General features: G+C 38.4%; 1 pseudogene; it reads right to left on the reverse strand.

Annotated features, from left to right (window-relative positions):
• Positions 1 to 5,598: 5,598 nt before the first annotated feature.
• Positions 5,599 to 8,940, reverse strand: LOC103244302 (ubiquitin carboxyl-terminal hydrolase 7 pseudogene; annotated as a pseudogene).
• Between the last annotated feature and the right edge of the window lie 10,030 nt (positions 8,941 to 18,970).

Consider the following 18,970-nt stretch of genomic DNA (forward strand, 5'->3'; position numbering starts at 1 on the left):
GAGTCAAAGCAGGGAGCACACCATCCCTACAGTCAGAAGAGAGAGTGAGGCATAGAAAAATAGTTGGCAATCATGGAAGATAGGTAAAAGAAAGTTATTAGGGTCATTTGTGGGAATTCTTTGGAGAGTAGACAATTAAGTAAAATCAGAGAAGAATGGGGTTGGAAATAATTGGAGGTAAGGTTGACAAATTTGGTATGAAGGAAGTGCTCTGTCTCTAGTGGAGAACGAAGTCTTGAAAGATTGGATGGTCATTTGTAGAAATATGTTGGGAGTTACTTTTTTAACTTATATGTGAAAAATATCTCAGTGAGTTGTTAGACCCTTTCGGCCTTGCAGACCCTGGCAAGTCCTTTGAAATATGCTACCTCACTGGTTCCCAGGACTTCCCAAGTCTTGAGAATCGATTTCTATACATTCTTCATGGAGTTTGTTGTTCAAATATTATTGGTAACATTTAAAAAAAATACAGTCATGCAAAGTGACTGATTCATTATCTTTCACTCATAACATAGCAATAATCTCCCAAAGTAGATAATTATATCATTATTTGAAACATGATCTCTGAATAGAGCAGGTGCAGTTAGAAGGAGGCACAGACTAGTGTAACAACAAAAGATCTGCTCAGGGATCAACATTAAAAAGAAAAAAATGCCTACTTCATAAATATTACCACCTGCAGGTAATCAGAAAAATATAGCCAATTACATCCATTATGCTCTATTTCTCTTCTGGTACTCACATTATTCCTTCTGCAATGAAAAAAAAATCACATTGAAAAATTTGTTTGGTTTATATAACCAATATAAACACAATTATTATGTATTAGCATTAACGTGAAATTACATATACTTTTATTTTCATGCTAGCCTAAATAAAAGAGATTAATGAAATAACTATTAGGACATATTCTTTTTAAAGCCTCAATAGAAATACCCAAAAGCTATATTTTAACACAGGTAATAAAATATTTTTCTCTCTAGAAATCTAAAAATCAGAGAGGATTATATAAAACTATGAAATTGAAATCTTCTGTTATAATGGAAATGGTGTGTATTAACTCTCAACTACCATGAGAGAAAGAGAGTTTTTCTGTATTTCTGCCATGAAAAAAAACATTGACCAAGGTTCAAAAAATGAGACCTAAGTGGTGTTAATGATTCTAAAAGCAACTGAATAAAATCATTTTTCTCTAGTTTTCATAGTTTAATGTCTAAGGAAGTTCTAAATGTGGGTGTGAAAATTGGCTTATATTTTCTGACCTTGCTTAAAAAAATAAACATTATTTTTAGAGTAGTTTCAGGTTCACAGAAAAATGGATGCAAATTATGGCGAGTTCTCATATAGCCCCTCTCCTTACACACACACAACCTCCCCTACTATGAAACCTGCATCAGAGTGATACATTTGTTACAACTAATGAACATATATTGACACATCACTAGAACCCCAAATCCATAGTTTACATTTGGGTTAACTCTTGGTGTTGTACATTCTATGGGTTTTGACAAATGTGTAATGACATATGCCCATCATTATAGTATCATAAAGAATAGCTTCACGGCCTTAAAAATTCTCTGTTCTTTACCTTTTCATTTCTCCCTCCTCTCAACCTGTGGCAAGCTGATCTTTTTATTGTCTCCATAGTTTTTGCCTGTCTGAGAATGGTGTATAGTTGGAATTGTACTATGCAGTTTTTTTTCAGAGTAGTTTCTTCAGTGTAGTATGTGTTTTAGTTTCCTCCATGTCTTTTCATGACCTGATAGTTCTTTCCATTTTGGCACTGAAATAATGTCCCATTGTCTGGATGTACCACAGTTTATTTATTCATTCACCTTCTGTAGGACATTTTGGTTGCTTCCAAATTTTGGCAATTATGAATAAATCTGCTATAAACATTCATGTGCAGGTTTTTGTGTGTACGTAAAATCTTCAGTTCATTTGGGTAAATACCAAGGAGCACAATTGCTGGATCATATGGTAATAGAAGGTTCACTTTTATAAGAAACCACCAATCTGTCTTCCAAAGTAGCTGTATCATTTTGCATTCCCATCAGCAATGAATGGATTTCTTGTTATTCTGCATCCTCACCTGCATTTGCTGTTGTCAGTGTTTTGGATTTTAACAATTCTAATAGGTGTGCAATGGTATCGCATTTTTGTTATGATTTGCAATTCTCTAATGACGTATGATGTTAAACATATTTTTACATGCTTACTTGTCATATGTATATCTTCTTTGGTGAAACATCTGTTTAGGTCATTTTTACCCATTTTTAACTTGCTCATTTGAGAGTAGTGGCAAAAGTCGCAATTATTTTTGTACCAACCTAATAATTAAGTTGTTCGTTTTCCTATTGTTGAGTTTTAACAGTTCCTTATATATTTTAGATAACAGTTATTTATCCAGTGCATGATTTGCATATATTTTCTCCCAGTCTATAGTTTGTCATCCTCATAATCTTGACATTGCTTTTCGCAGAGCCAAAGGTTTAATTTTAATGAAGCCCAACTTATCAATAATTTATTTCATGGATCATGCCTTCAATGCTGTATCTAAAAAGTCATCACCATACCCCAGGTCATCTAGGTTTCTTTTATGTTATCCTCTAGGAGTTTTATAGTTTTGCATTTTACATTTGGGTCTATGACAAATTTTGAGTTAATTTTTGTGAAAGGTGTAAGATCTGTAACTAGATTCATTTTTTTGCACGTGGATATCTAGTTGTTCCAGTACCATTTGTTGAAATAACTACCCATTTATGTGAGTCTATTTCTGGACTCTCTAATCTGTTTCACTGATCTATTTGTCTGTTCTTTCATCAATTTCACACTGTCTTGATTACTGTAGCTTTATAGCAAGTCTTGAACTGGAATAGTATCAAACCTCCAACTTTGTTTTCCTTCAATATTGTGTTGGATATCCTGGGTCTTTTGCATCTCCATATAAACTTTAGAACAAGTTTATCAATATCCACAAAGTAACTTGCTGGAATTTGGGTTACGATTGCATTGAATCTATTGATCAAGTTGGGAAGAATTGACATCTTTACAATACTGAGTCATCCAATCTGTGAACATGGAATATCTCTCCATTTATTTAGTTCTTCTTTGAATATATTTTATCAGAATTTTTTAGTTTTATTCATATAGATTTTTTTTTTTTTGAGATGGAGCCTCATTCTGTCACCAGGCTGGAGTGGTGCAGTGGCATGATCTCGGCTCACTGCAACTTCCACCTCCCAGGTTCAAGCGATTCTCCTGCCTCAGCCTCCCAAGTAGCTGGGACTACAGGCATGCACCACCAAGCCTAGCTAATTTTCGTATTTTTAGTAGAGACGGGGTTTCACCACGTTGGCCAGGCTGGTCTTGAACTCCTGACCTCAAGTAATATGCCCACCTCAGCCTTCCAAAGTGCTGGGATTACAGGTGTCAGCCACCGCGCCCGGCCAGTTTTATTCATATAGATCTGATATAAATTTCATTAGATTTATATCTAAGTATTTTATTTTTGGGAGGTGCTAATTTAAGTAGCAATGTGTTTTTAATTTCAAATTCCACTTGTTTATTGTTGGTATACAGCAAGGTGATTGACTTTTGCATGCTGACCTTGTAACCTCATTATAATCACTTATTAGTTCAGTTTTTGTAGATTATTTCAGATTTACAAATGTGATTATGTCATCTGTGAACAAAGACAGTTTTATTTCTTCCTTCTCAATCTGTATACCTTCAGTTTCCTTTTCTTCTCTCATTGTATTAGCTAAGACATCCAGTACAATGATGAAAAGGAGTGGTGAGAGAAGAAATTCTTGCCTTGTTCCTGATTTTAATGAGAAAATGTCTAGTTTCTCCCCATCAAGTGTATTCATTGTGGGTTTTTTTGTATACGATCTTATCAGTTTGAGGGAGTTCTCTATACTTGGTTTGCTGGAAGTTTTCATTATGCCTGAATGCTGGATTTCCTCAAATGCTTTTCTGTGTCTATTGATATGGTCATATACATTTTCTTTTTTAGTCTGTTTATGTGATAAATTACATTAATTGATTTTTGGATATTATCCAACTTTGCATAACTGACAAAAGCCCCACTTGGTCATGTGTATAAATCCTTTTATACGTTGTTGGATTCAGGCTGCTGATAAGTTGTTGAAGATTTCCGCATCTATGTTTATGAGAGATATTGGTCTGTAGTTTTCTTTTCTTGTAGTATGTTTGGTTTCTGTATTAGAGTCATGCTGGAATCAGAATGAGTTAAGAAATATTCCTTCTGCTTCTGTCCTCTGAAAGAGACATTGGAGAACTAATACAATTTCTTCTTAAATTTTTGGTAAAATTCACCGGTGAGTCCACTTGGGCCTGGTGCTTTCTATTTTGGAAGGTTATGAATCAGTAATTCTATTTATTTATTTTTAATTTAGTTTTAATTAACATATAATAATTTTACATATTTATGGTATACAGTGTTATGTTTTGGTTTATGTATCATTGCATAATGATCAAATCAGGATTTGGCATATCATCTCAGTTCATTTATTTAATAGTTATAGGCCTATTTAAGTTGTCTATTTCTTCTTATGTAAGTTTAATTGGTTGTGTCTTTCAAGGAATTGGTTCATTTCATTAAGTTATCAAATTTGTGGGTACAGAGTTGTTCATAGTATTTTTTGATTATTCATTTAATAACCATGGGACCTAGAGTGATTTCCCCTTTTTCATTTCTGATAGTAGTAATTTGTACCCACTGTCTTTCTTAGCCTGTCTAGAGTCTTATAAATTTTGTTGTTGTTGTTGTTGTTTGTTTGAAGGGAAGAGCTCAATTTATTAGGTTGTGAGTTTCTCTGTTTTGCCTTTACAGATGCACAAAAGGTCATTGAAAGTATAACTGAAGGAAATAGATCAGACGAGCCTAAACACAAGACTTTCTAGCTACAGGGCTGGTGCACGGGACCCCAGGAAGGCAGCCAAGGCCATTTGTGCCCACTAGGGACAGTCCAGAGACCTTGAGCCAGCGACTCGCGATCCACTAACCTCTTCTCCCCCATTGCGTTGACAGTTGCCTTGCACTGTGGTTACCATAAAATAGCTCTCATTGGCATCCAAGCTTTATAAAAACACCTTCATTTTGCTCAAAAAGGCAGTCAATAGATACAGAGAAGCCAAACTGAACAGCCTCAACAAAATAAAATTAAAACCAGCAGCGAGCTGGGCACAGTGGCTCACGCCTGTGATTCCAGCACTTTGGGAGGCCGAGGCGGGCGGATCACAAGGTCAGGAGATCAAGACCATCCTGGCTAACACTGTGAAACCCCGTCTCTATTAAAAATATCAAAACTTAGCTGGACGTGGTGGCCGGCGCCTGTAGTCCCAGCTACTCAGGAGGCTGAGGCAGGAGAATGGCATGAACCCAGGAGGCAGAGCTTGCAGTGAGCTGAGATCGCACCACCGCACTCCAGTCTGGATGACAGAGCTAGACTCCGTCTCACAAAACAAAAAACAAAAACAAAACAAAACAAAACAAAACAAAACACAACACAAAAACCCAGCAGCAAATCCTCTTGCTGAAGACTTTGACTAGAGGGCGCTTGCACCAAAGTTCTAGGCTGTTAAGGGGCCCCCACGCACTGTCCTCGCCTTGAACACACCAGCTTGGGGGATTTTAATGGCCTTTTCAAGGTCATTGTAGCGACTCCTCTTTGGGGCTTTGTTGAAGTGGTCAAGCCCTAGCCAAGGCCAAGGATGAGACATGTTACTGGGCAGTGGCTCAAAGTCTTTCAAATTTACTTCATATTCGTCTTCATTTATGTACTGGTGTCGGCCCATCATTACAACTGCAAACTTGAACTTCTCGTACTCCTTCTCCTGGATGTCCAGCAGGCTCTGGATTCACTTTGTCACTTCTCAGAAATGCTCACCTTGGTGTATTCTCAGAAAAAAACGGGATTCCGAACGTTCTGAAGACCTCTTTGTGGAAATGTGCCACTGCGACAAGCATCTCATTCTCTTTGTCTGTGTCCATCTGGTCCAAAGGGATTTCCTCTATTCACAATGTCCGGCTCGTTGCCAGAGATAAACATTCTAATAGTTCATCTTCTCGATGGACACAAATGATTTTGTAGCTTACAATTTCTAGAAGCCTAAGTTTCCCTGCTGCTTTCTCCCCAAGCTCCACGGACTTTTTACCTTCTTCTGACAGGTCCCAGACACACCCATGCTTGTCTCGTTGTAGTGTTATTTCTTCTTCCCTAAATTGGCTGTTTAACTATGTACATTTAAAACTTCACCTGTTCTCACAGTCTGTGATTTTCATCTTAAGATGCTGATAGTAAAGTTTCTTAGGTTGTCTAGGCTTGAAGAATTGTGGAAGATCTCTTAAAGTACCTTCATAATTATGTCTAAGAGGATTATCTGGGCCATCCCTATAACCTTGAGACTTGAAAAACTGGAGCAACATTGGATCTGTGTTGGGCCTCTGTGCAACGGTCTTTGCAATGTGAAGATAATTCATTTTATTTGATGATGTAACCGCAAATCCAGGATCATTAGGGATTGTTTTATCACAGAAAATAACATCAGCGCGGTGGTAGAGATCTCGGAAATACTCCTTTTGGGTGGGTAATTCACTGTTACCATTTTTCAGGGTCATCCTTCTGAAATACTATGATGTCACCATCCATTCGTTCATCAAGGGTTTTATCAAGAGACACGTCTTAGTCCTGAATTCTCTCCGTTAAATTTGGTTTAACTTTCTCATAGAGGATAAGGCTAGTATCTTGAATAAATCCTGCTCTGTTACACATAACTGGGAGCAAGGCACGTATTTTACAGGATTATTGGTGTGTAGATATGCCCACAGTAATTCAAGCTCTGCGTTTTGGGATCATACATCTCCAAAAACAACATTACATCGCAATCTTTATCACACTTGGGTAAAGTCGCTCCACAAGCAGCAAGCTCAGGATTGACTGTTTCTAGGAATATTGTCCAAGAGTTTTCATTATTACTGACCTCAATCATTGCTTTATTGCCGTTACAAAACTTGTCCTCTGCAGCTATCTGTGCTTGCCTATAGAGATGGGCTTTCTGCCATTCCTTCCACTTCTGAGCCTCAATCCTTTTCTCTTCTTGTAATTGTTCCACCAACTGCTGAGGAATGTCATGGTCGGTGACTGCCTGTAAAACTTCACTCAGTTTTGATTCCCTGATACAGACTAACATGTAAGCATTAGTGCAGTGTCAGACAGGTCGTCATTGTGACCCCCAGAACTGTGCTCAATTGCTTCCTTTTTAGTACACCTTGACACCACATCATCATCAAATTTACACCTTTTGCCGTCCCCTTTGGGTTTAGATAAAGCACCTAATGTCTACCATGATTATCTCCACTATGAACCAGGACTGCATGAAGAATATAATTTGCAGGGTCCTTAGGATCTGTTTTGTTTTGTTTTGTTTTTACAAAAATTCATCAAATGGTAATTGCTCTGGGAATTCAAACCTATCATTGATCTTGATATTTTGGTCCGTCTGAGGGTCATACATAAATCTCATCAATTATAGACGTAACACTGGTAGTGATGTTAGAAATTTCACATCTTTCTCTGCTTCTTGTAAGCCATGTTCCCCGGCATCCTATTTATTGTCCCTATTGAGCAGTTCTACTGCCACATAATCCACAAATGATTCAAATATATTTTTCTTTCCTTTGATACTTAGCTGGGTATCATAATAATCTTCTCTTCTATCAGACCGGTGGTCTACTTCTTTACACTGGATATAGGACACCATTTTGTGTCGGAATCATCTGGGTATGGTGTCCTCTACACAGGTGCCTTTCACGTTATTTTCCACATTATCAAGCAACACTCCACAAAGCTGCTGAACATCGTGTTGCATGATGCTGTCTAAAATTTCCCACCCAAATGACTTTGTTAGCTTTTTTGTTCCTATGTTTATCACTGCACTGTAATTCATAGAACACTCTTTGTAATGCTAAAGGGACGCTTTTAGACGAATCATCCCCCTCGGTTGGCATCATGTACACAGGCTTTCGTAGCTGATTTGTGAAAAATAACGTCTGTAGCAGGCTGTTCATGTAACAAGTCGCTCCCTGGTTCTTTAAGCTGACATACCCTGTGTGCTTCTTTGAATCCCACGCAACTTCATGGGGAGTATCCACCTGTACAAAGACTTCAATGGTAACTTTTTCATCATCTATAAATCCTTTCTCAGGATCAGTCACTTCACTCTAGGCCATAAAATTGGAAAATCCCCAATCGTTTAATTTATGGAAGAACAAATGACTAATACGACGACTGAACGATTTTTCATCATCTCCGTAATTTATTATCTTAAGCACTGCTTGTGTATGACAAGTCCATGACGTGGAGTCAGATTCAGCATTGCTCTGGAGAAAGAATGCTACGCTTTTTTTGGTGTGATCTCTCTGGATAAAAGTGTGGCACAGCATAATCTTCCATGGCAGATTTCGCACAAAACACGGAGAACTAAGGACCGACTCACTCAGTCTGCTGAAGCGCTCCACAGTGAACTGAAAGGTCTCCTTGGAGCGCTCACTGGTTTCATCCTCCTTGTCTTCCTCTGCGTTGCTGTGTCCATGACTCAGGGCCGCGTTCCCATTGATCACAGGGTTCTGGGTAATTCTTGATGGGTCGTCTGTATCTCCAGCTTCCATCTCCATGTTCTCGGGCTCGCTCAGCTGCTGCTTGCCCGCTTTCTGCTGCTGCTGCTGCTGGTTCACGTTGGCCGCGGCCGGGGCTGCGGGCCGGTGGGCGCAAGGCGGCGGCTGGGCGACTTCCTCCTGCTCCTCCCACGCGTCATCGGCGGCAATTTTATTGATCTTTTCAAAGAACCAGCTTTTGGTTTTGTTGATTTTCTCTGTTGATTTTCTGTTTCAATTTCATTGATTTTGACTCTAATTCTTACTAGTTCTTCTCTTCTGCTTACTTTGGATTTTATTTGATCTTCTTTTGCTAGTTTTCCAAGGTAGAAACTTAGGTTATTCATTTTGAATCTTTCATCTTTTCTAATATCTACCTTTAATGCTATAAATTTCCCTCTACACACTGCTTCCACCACATTCCACAAATTTTGATAAGTTGTGCTTTTGTTTTCATTTAGCTTAATAGATTTTAAATTTTCTCTTGAGATTTCTTCTTGATCCATATGTTACATAGAAGTATGTGATTTAATCTTCATGTATTTTCAGATTTTTCAGTTATCTTTCGGTTATTAATTTCTAACTAAATTTCCTTATGATCTGAGAGCAGACATTGTATGATTTCCTTTTTTTTTTTTTTTTTTTTTAAAGTTGTGTTTATGTCACAGAACGTGGTCTATCTTGGTGAATGTTCCATGTGCTCTTGGGATAAATGTGTATTCTGCTGTTGAAGTGGTTGATAGACGTCAATTATGTCCAGTTGATTGATGGCGGTATTGAGTTCAACTGCATGTCCTCAGTGATTTTTTTTGCCTGCTGAATCTGTTTATTTCTGGTAAGGGGGTGTTGAAGTCTCCAATTATAACAGTGAATTCATCTATTTCTCTTCCATAATTCTACCAGTTCTTGCCTCACATAGCTTGATACTCTTTTTAGGTCCATATACATTAAGGATTGTTATGTCATCTTGAAATCTGTACCTGTTTATCTTTTTTAATGCCTCTCTTTATTCTTGATAACACTGTTTGTTGTGAAGTCTGCTCTGTCTGAAATTAATATAATTACTGCTGCTTTCTTTTGATCATTATTAGCCTGATATATTCTCCTCCATCATTTATTTTTAATCTATATTTATTTTTATATTTAAAGTGGGTTTCTTATGAACAACACATAGTTGGGTCATTTTTTTTTTTTTTAATCCATTCTGACAATCTCTTTAATTGTGTATTTGGGCCATTGATATTAGAAATGATTATTTATATATTAAATTAATATCTATCATATTTTATATACTATTTGTTGTCCTCATTTGTTTCTTTTTTTAACTTAATTTAACTTAATTTTAAGTTCACAGGATGTGCAGGTTTGTTACATAGATAAATGTGTGCCACGATGGTTTGCCACACCCATCAACCCAACACTTAGGTGTTTAGCCCTGCATGCATTAGCTATTTATCTTGATGGTCTCCCTCCCTCTAACACCCTGACAGGCCCCAGTGTGTGTTGTTTCTCTCCCTGTGTCCGTGTGTTAAGCTTTTTGATGTGCTGCTGGATTCAGTTTGCCAGTATTTTATTGAGGATTTTTGCAGCAATGTTCATCAGGGATATTGGCCTGAGGTTTCTATTTTGTTGTATCTCTGCCAGGTTTTGGTATCAGGATGATGCCAGCCTCATAAAATGAGTTAGGGAGGAGTCCCTCCTTCTCAGTTGTTCAGAATAGGTTCAGAAGAAATGGTACCAGCTCCTCTTTGTACCTCTGGTAGAATTCAGTTGTAAATCCATCTGGTCCTGGGCTATCTTTTGGTTGGCAGGCTATTTATTGCTGCCTCAATTTCAGAACTTGTTATTGGTCTATTCAGATTCCCACACAATAATTCTTCCTGGTTCAGTCTTGGGAGGGTGTATGTGTGCAGGAATTTATCCGTTTCTTCTAGATCTCCTAGTTTATTTGCATAGAGGTGTTTATAGTATTATCTGATGGTTGTTTGTATTTCCGTAGAGTCAGTGGTGATACTCCCTTTATCATTTCTTATTGTGCCTATTTGGTTCTTCTCTCTTTTCTTTATTATTCTAGCTAGCAGTCTATCTATTTTATTCATTTGTCAAAAAAAATAGCTCCTGGATTTGTTGATTTTTTGAAGGATTTTTCATGTCTCTATCTCCTTCAGTTCCACTCTGATGTTGGTTATTTGTTGTCTTCTGCTAGCTTTGGGGTTTGTTTGCTTTTAGATCTCTAGTTCTCTTAGTTGTGGTGTTAGGGTGTTGATTTGAGATCTTTCTAGCTTTTTGATGTGGGCATTTAGTGCTATAAATGTCCCTCTTAACAATGCTTTAGTGCATCTAAAACAGTGCATCCCAGAGATTCTGGTATGTTGTCTCTGTTCTCATCGGTTTCAAAGAACTTCTTGATTTCTGCCTTAATTTCATTATTTACCCAGGAGTCATTCAGGAGAAGGTTGTTCAATTTCCATGTAATTGTGTGGTTTTGAGTGAGCTTCTTAATCTTGAGCTCTAATTTGATTGTACTGTGGTCTGAGAGACTGTTTGTTACGATTTCAGTTATTTTGCACTTGCCGAGGAGTATTTTATTTCCAATTATGTGATTGATTTTGGGTAAGTGCCATGTGGTGCTGAGAAGAAAGTATGTTCTGTTGTTTTTGAGTGAAGAGTTCTGTAGATATCTATTAGGCCCACTTGATCCAGAGCTGAATTCAAGTCCTGAATATCCTTGTTAATTTATTGTCTCAATGATCCATCTAATATTGACAGTGAGGTGTTAAATTCTCCCACTATTATTGTGTGGTAGTCTAAGTCTCTTCATAGGTTTCTAAGAACTTGTTTTATGAAGCTGGGTGCTCCTGTATTGGGAGCATATATATTTAGGATAGCTCGCTCTTCTTTGTTCAATTGAACCCTTTGCCATCATGTAATGCTCTCCTTTGCCTTTTTTGATCTTTGTTGGCAAATTGAAGTCTCCTTTGTCAGAAACTAGGATTGCAACCCCTGCTTTTTTCTGCTTTCCATTTGCTTGGTACATTTTCCTTCATTTCTTTATTTTGAGCCTATATGTGTCTTTGCATGTGAGAGGGGACTCTTGAATACAGCACACCAGTGGGTCTTCACTCCTTTCAGCTTGCCGTTCTATGTCTTTTAATTGGGGCATTTAGTCCATTTATATTTGAGGTTAATATTTTTATGTGTGAATTTGATCCTGTCATCATGATGCTAGCTGATTATTTTGCAGACTTGTTGATGTAGTTGCTTCATAGTGTCATTGGTCTTTGTACTTCAGTGTGTTTTTGTAGTGGCTGGTACCATTTTTTCCTTTACATATTTAGTGCTTCCTTCAGGAGTTTTGCAAGGCAGCTTGGTGGTGACAAATTCATTCAGCATTTGCTTATCTGGAAAGGATTTTATTTTGTTTCTTCCTCACTTATGAAGCTTAGTTTGGCCAGATATGAAATTTTTGGTTGGAAATTCTTTTCGTTAAGAATGTTGAATATTAGCCCCCAATCTCTTCTGGCATGTAGGGTTTCTGCTGAAAGGTCTACTGTTAGTCTGATCAGCTTCCTTTTGTAGGTACCTGGCCTTTCTCTCTGGCTGCCTTAACATTTTTTTCCTTCATTTCAACCTTAACAAAATCTGATTATGTGTCTTGGGGTTGATCTTCCCATCAAGTATCTTACTGGGGTTCTCTCGATTTCCTGAATTGGAATGTTGGCCTGTCTTGCTAGGTTGGGGCATTTCTCCTGGATGATATCCCAAAGTATGTTTTCCAACTTGGTTGTGTTCTCTCCATCTCTTTCAGGTGCCCCAATCATTCATAGGTTTGGTCTTGTTACGTAATCCCATAGTTCTTGGAGGTTTTGTTCTTTCCTTTTTATTCTTTTCTTTTCTTTTTTTTTTTTTTTTAAATCTAATCTTGTCTGTTTGTCTTATTTCAGCAAGAGAGTCTTCAAGCTCTGAAATTCTTTCCTCCACTTGGTCTATTCAGTTATTGATACTTGTGGTTGCATTGTTAAGTTCTTGTGTTGCATTTTTCAGCTCCATCAGATCATTTATGCTCCTCTCTGAACTGTTTATTCTGGTTAACAGCTCCAGTAATGTTTTATCATGGTTCTTAGCTTCTTTACATTGGGTTAGAACATGCTCCTTTAGCTCAGCAAAGTTCGTTATTACTCACCTTCTGAAGCCTACTTCTATCAATTCATCTATCTCATCCACTGTCCAGTTCTGTGCCCTTCCTGGAGAGTTTTGCAATCATTTGGAGAAGGAGAGGCATTCTGGCTTTTTGAGTTTTCAGTGTTTTATCATTGATTCTTTCTCATCTTTGTGAGTTTATCTAGCTTTGATCTTTGGAGTAGCTGACCTTTGGATGGGGTCCTGGTAGGGGACTTTTCTGTTGATGTTGTTGTTGTTGTTGTTGCTTTCTGTTTGTTTATTTTTCTTTTAACAGTCAGGCCCCTCTTCTGTAGGGCTGCTGCAGTTTGCTGGGGATGCACTCCAGACCCTATTCACCTGGGTCCTTCCTGTCACCAATGGAGGCTGCAGAACAGCAAATATGGCTGCCTGCTCCTTCCTCTGAGAGCTCTGTCCCAGAGGGGCACCGACCTGATGTCAGTGGAATGCTCCTGTATGTGTCTGGTGACCCTTGTTGGGAGAGTGTCACTCAGTGAGGAGGCATGGGATCAGGGACCTGCTTAATGAAGTACTCTGGCTGCACCTTGGTGGAGGGGGTGCATTGCACTGGGGGGAATCTCACTCATCTGGAATGCCCGGATTCTTCAGAGTCAGCAGGGGGAAAGACTAAGTCCACTGATCTGCAGTGACTGCAGCCACCCCTTCCCCTAGGGACTCTGTCCCAGGGAGATCAGAGTTCTGTCTGTAAACCCTGGCTGGAGTTGCTGAAATTCCCAAAGGGAGGCCCTGCGTGGTGAGAAGCAATGGGTCTGGGTCTAGCCTAAAGAGGCTCTCTGGCCATGATCTGTCACAGCCACTGTGCTGCGCTGTGGGGAATTCCTCCTGGGTCCAAAGTGCCCAGTCTCCCTGGCACTGGCAAGGGAAAACTGACAGACTGGAGCTGCAGTGATAGCTGCTGACCCTCCCCCTAGGTGCTCAGTCTTCTTAAGCTGCGGTGATGATGACTGCCCCTCCCCCTGGGAACTTGGTTATCTTAGGCAGCAGGCAGCTGCAGTGATGGCTGCCACCCCTCCCCCTGGGAGCATAGTCATCTTAGGCAGCAGACAGCTGCAGTGAAAGTGGCTGCCCCCCACCACCCAAACTCTATCATCTTAGACAGTCTCCAGCTGAATGGCTGCCAAGAATCTGCACAGCTCTGTGCTTGGGACCCAAGGCCCTGGTGGTGTGGCTCATGAAGGGGATCTCATGATCCTCAGGATGCACAGATCTGTGGAAACAGTGTGATTTCCTGGGTGAGGTAGCAAAATCACTCACCACCTCCTGTGGCTAGGGGTGAGCCCTGTGCAGCTCCCTGGTAGGCTGTTATTCTACCCTACTTTTCCTTACTCTCCATGGGTCACACCAACTGCCTAATCAGTCCCAGTGAGAGAACAGGAATACCTCAGTTGCTGGTGCACAATTCACTTGCCATTTACCTTCTTCTCTGTGGGAGTCTCCCACAGCTATTTCTAGTTGGCTGTCTTGGCCCTTTCCAAGTTATTTTGCCTTTATTTTTTGTTTTTGTTTTTGTCATCCACAATTTCCTTGCGTTTTGTGGTTTTAGTTAAGCACTTTATATTATTTAGTTTTCTCTCTTTTCTTACCATATAAGTTATACAGTTTTAAAACTTGTTTTAGTGGTTGCCCTAGAGTTTGCACTATACATTTACAACTAATTCAAGTTCATTAACAAATAACAATGTGCTACTTCATGGCTAGTACAAGTACCTTGTAGTAACAAAATAGTCTCTCCTATCCCTTGAATCACTCTGTCATTCATTTCATGTATGCATAAGCAAATGTATATATAACATATATATTTTATATAGGCGTATGTAATCGATTACATTGTTTTTATTATTTTGAACAAACTTTTATCAGTTAGATCAGTTAAGAATAAGAAAAATAAGGTTTTTATTTTACCTTCACTTATTCTTTCTTTGACACTGTTCTTTTTTTAAATGTAGATCCAAGTTTCTGAACTATATCATTGTCCTTCTCTCTGAAGAACTTCTTTTAACATTTCTCACAAGGCAGGTCTACTGGCGTCACATTCTTCCATTTTTGTTTGAGAAAATCTTTATTTCTCCTTCCCTTGTGAAAAATTACTTCACAGAGTACAGGATTCTAAGTTGGTGATTTTTTTCTCTCAATACTTTAAATATTTCACTCCATTCTCTTCTTGCTTGCATAGTTTTTGAGAAGTCAGACAGAATTTTGATCTTTCTCCTCTACAGATAAAGTGTTTTCTACTTCTGCTTTCTTTCAAAATTAAAAAAAAATTTTTTTTAAATTTCTCCAAGTTTGAATATAATATAACTAGGTGTAGGAGTTTTTGGCATTTATTCTACTTGGTGTTCTCTGAGCTTCCTGGATCTGTGGCTTGGTGTCTGACATTAATGTGAGGGAAATCCTCAGTCATTACTGCTTCAAATATTGTTTCTCTTCCTTCCTCTTTTTCTTCTCCTTTTGGTATTCTCATTACATGTATGTTACACTGTTTTAGCTGTCCCACTTATTCTTGGAATTCTTTTTTTTTTTTTAAGACAGAGTCTCACTCTGTCACCCAAGCTGGAGTGCAGTGGCACAATCTAGGCTCACTGAAACCTCTGCCTCCTGGGTTCAAGTAATTCTCCTGCCTCAGCCTCCTGAGTAGCTGGGGTTACAGGTGTGCACCACCACACCTGGCTAATTTTTGTATTTTTAGTAGAGATGGGGTTTCACCATACTGGTCAGTCTGGTCTCGAATTCCTGACCTTGTGACCCACCTGCCTTGACTTCCCAAAGTGCTGGCATTACAGATGTGAGCCACTGTGACCAGGCTATTCTTGGAATTCTGTACTGACTTTATTCAGTCTTTTTTCTCTTTGCTTTTCATTTTTAGAAGTTTCTATTGTTTAGAGATCTTTCCTCAGCCATGTCCAGTCTACTAATGAGCCCCTCAAAGTTACTCATTTATTTTAGTGTTTTTAATCTTTAGCATTTCTTTTTGTTATTTCCTTTTTTTGTCTAGCATTTCTCCTTGATTTTAAAAATCTCTCTGCATACATTATCTATCTGTTCTTGTGTGTTGTCTACTTAAATCCATTAAATCCCTTTTAATTAAAGCATATTAATTATAGTTGTTCTTTAATGCCTGGTCTGCTAATTCCAACATTTCTGCGATATCTGACTCCAGTTCTGATGTTTGTTCGTTATCTTCAAGCTGTTGTTACCTTTTTAGTATGTCTTATGATTTTTTATTGATAGCTAAACTTTAGTGATGTAGTAATAAGGTGTTGGGGGAGAGGAAGTGTCCTATAGTCCTACGATTATATTTCAATCTTTTGGTGAGTCTGTGCCTTTGGACTGTGAAATTCTGAGTGCCTCTCAGTTTTTTACCCCTTAGGTGGGACAGGATGGCTAGAAGGGGCTAGAGCTGGATATTTCCCTTCTCCCACATAGAAGGCCAGAGGGAGCTGGAGCTGGGTATCTCCCTTCACCCTGGTCAGTTAGGCCCTGAGAATACCCCAGAAGGTTGGGCTCTAGTAAAATACTTTCTCCTAAGGGCAGGCTGTGTTAAGAACAGAATGCTTTGGTATGTTTCATATATGTTTTTTTCCCCTTCCCTCTGGAAGCACCAGGGGATTTTTCTTCCATATTTGCCATGAGAACCTAATAGAGCTCCAGGTGGTAGGACTCATAAAAGTGTGGGGCTTCCCTGTGATTGGGTCCTCCTGGAGTTTTTAACTCTGAGGCTTGTCTACACTGAGACTCCAGCATTTTATCGATGACACTTCAGGTTTTCCTACCCCAGCACTGCTTCCCACAGAGGCTCTGTCTCAGGTAAGTTGTGATTCTCTGTGTCTGAGGCCCTGTGACCTCATCTCCCTGATTAATCTAAGAATTATTGATTTTTCAGCTTGTTCAGCTTTTTACTTCTTTGGACAGACTGGCAACTTCTAAGCATCTTACATAAGTGACCAGAAACTTCCAGTTTCTGACCTACTTTTATGGGGAAATCTAGAATTGTCTCTAGATAATGTTTAAGGGAAGAAGGTCATGTTTTTATTTATTAAAAGTAAGTGAAAAACATTTTTCAGTCTTGTAGTCCTAAAACATGTTGCAAAGCTGCTAAATTTCGTGTATTTTTTTACATCCTGGTGAATGCGACAGCTAACAACACAGAGGCCTAACTCTTCCTTTTGATTGCAGACGTAATATGCTTATAGCGACTTATCACTGTGACAGGATAATTTTTTAAATGTATCTTTTTTCTTTCTAGCTGATGTACAGTCGGATTCATTTCATTAACATGCAAATTATATAGCATTTCAGTGCATTTTGCTAGTTTGTATGTATTTTATGTAAAATTTTAATCATAATTTGACATACATGGAAAAAAGTATACAGATCATAAACATACAGCTGAATAAATTTTTGCAGAGTAAACAAACCAATTTAACCAGCCCCCACATCAAGAAAGAAAACATTCTCAGAGACACAAAAGCCTTCCTGTGCTTTCTTGCCCCTTCCTGTGCTACTCTTTCCTTCCATTTACAAAAGTAACTACTATTTTGTCTCCAAATAGCTTTGGACTTGTTATTATAGAAGCATACAATATTTACTCTTTTGTCAGGCTTATTTTTCTCAGTGTTACATTTATGAGATACATTTACGCTGTTAAAGATAGTTGTAGGGTTCATTCATTTTCATTGCTATATAGAATTTCACTATGTAAATATACCAAGGTTTATGTGTCCATTATACAAATGACATTTGGGTTGTTTCAAGTGTGGGGCTATCACAAATAGTGTTGCTATGGATATCCATTTACATACAATATATTTCAAAAACATATGTATGCACTTTCATCGGGAATATATCTAGGAATGAGAGGGCTAGGTCATAGTGTAGGCCTTATACACTGTTTAGCTTTAGTAGATATGACAGTGGAGTCTTTTAGTCTCCCAAAAATTCCCCCTGAAAACAAAGCAGACTAATTAGGATTGTAGGGGGAAAATTATGGATGATGTATTCAAAAAACTGGGGAAAAGAATCCCTACATATTCCAGAATAGATGGAACATGCACAAAGCACCAAGATAAATAATTGTGTGGTAGGGCTGGTAGGGAAATAAAAAAGATGTCTACCAACGTATTGTACAAGCCATGGAAATTTAAAAAAAAAAAAAAAATCATCAACACATACCCCGCAAAAGAGGGGACACTACGCTACCTGGGGGAAGCATCTGACAACAACCAGCAAAAGTGAGGAAAGTCCTCACAGGATTCAAATTGTAAGTAAATGCAAAAAACTGCACAGCCCTGGGAAGATTCCACCGTGCTGTGTCAGGTTACATCTTCCAGAATTTCAGGGATATTTGACAAATCTCCCTTCATGAGTTTTCAGGATACACTAGGAGGAATCAAAATCAAATTGACTAGAACATAAATATTAGGGGCAAATAAAGAGAAAAGTTTCTGATAATAAGGGAGGAGTGTTGCACTGGAAGCACATCCCAAAAGATACCACACAAGCAAAATAATAATCTAAAGCTGAGAGCTCTATGGAGCTAAATTCAACACTGTCCAGATTGTAGGCTGTAGATCTGATTATGTCCTTAACCAGATGTGCCATCATGGGAAGTTACGTGTCGTCTTTCACCTCCAGTGAAAACAGTAATCAGTTTGTTATTTTTTATTTACTCATGAAATTCATGAGTTTGTTGTAAAAATGTAATGTAGTAATGCTTGTCAAGTGTCTACCTACTCCCTGAATGTAGCAAGTACTATAATTAATGGCTATGATTACTGTTGTTACCTTATTGTACTTCCCAGTTGCATTTGATATTGTTGTCTATTTTCTACTTCTTAAAATACTTGCTTCTTGCTTCTTCTGGCTTCTATAATGCCATTTTCTAGTCCTTTTTTCCTCTTATTTCTACATTTCTGTGATTCTCCTTATGACTTTCTCTTTTCGTGATTTAAAGTCAATATTCCTCACGGTTCTGACTTCGACCTTTGTTTTTTCTGTATATGTGTAACAGTGGTTGACAACCTTGATTGATTACTACAATCACTGGGGAGCTTTTCCAAATCCTGATTCCCAGGCTGCACCCCAGACCAGTAA

Source organism: Chlorocebus sabaeus, chromosome 23, assembly GCF_047675955.1.
Source record: "Chlorocebus sabaeus isolate Y175 chromosome 23, mChlSab1.0.hap1, whole genome shotgun sequence".
NCBI classification, from domain to species: domain Eukaryota; kingdom Metazoa; phylum Chordata; class Mammalia; order Primates; family Cercopithecidae; genus Chlorocebus; species Chlorocebus sabaeus.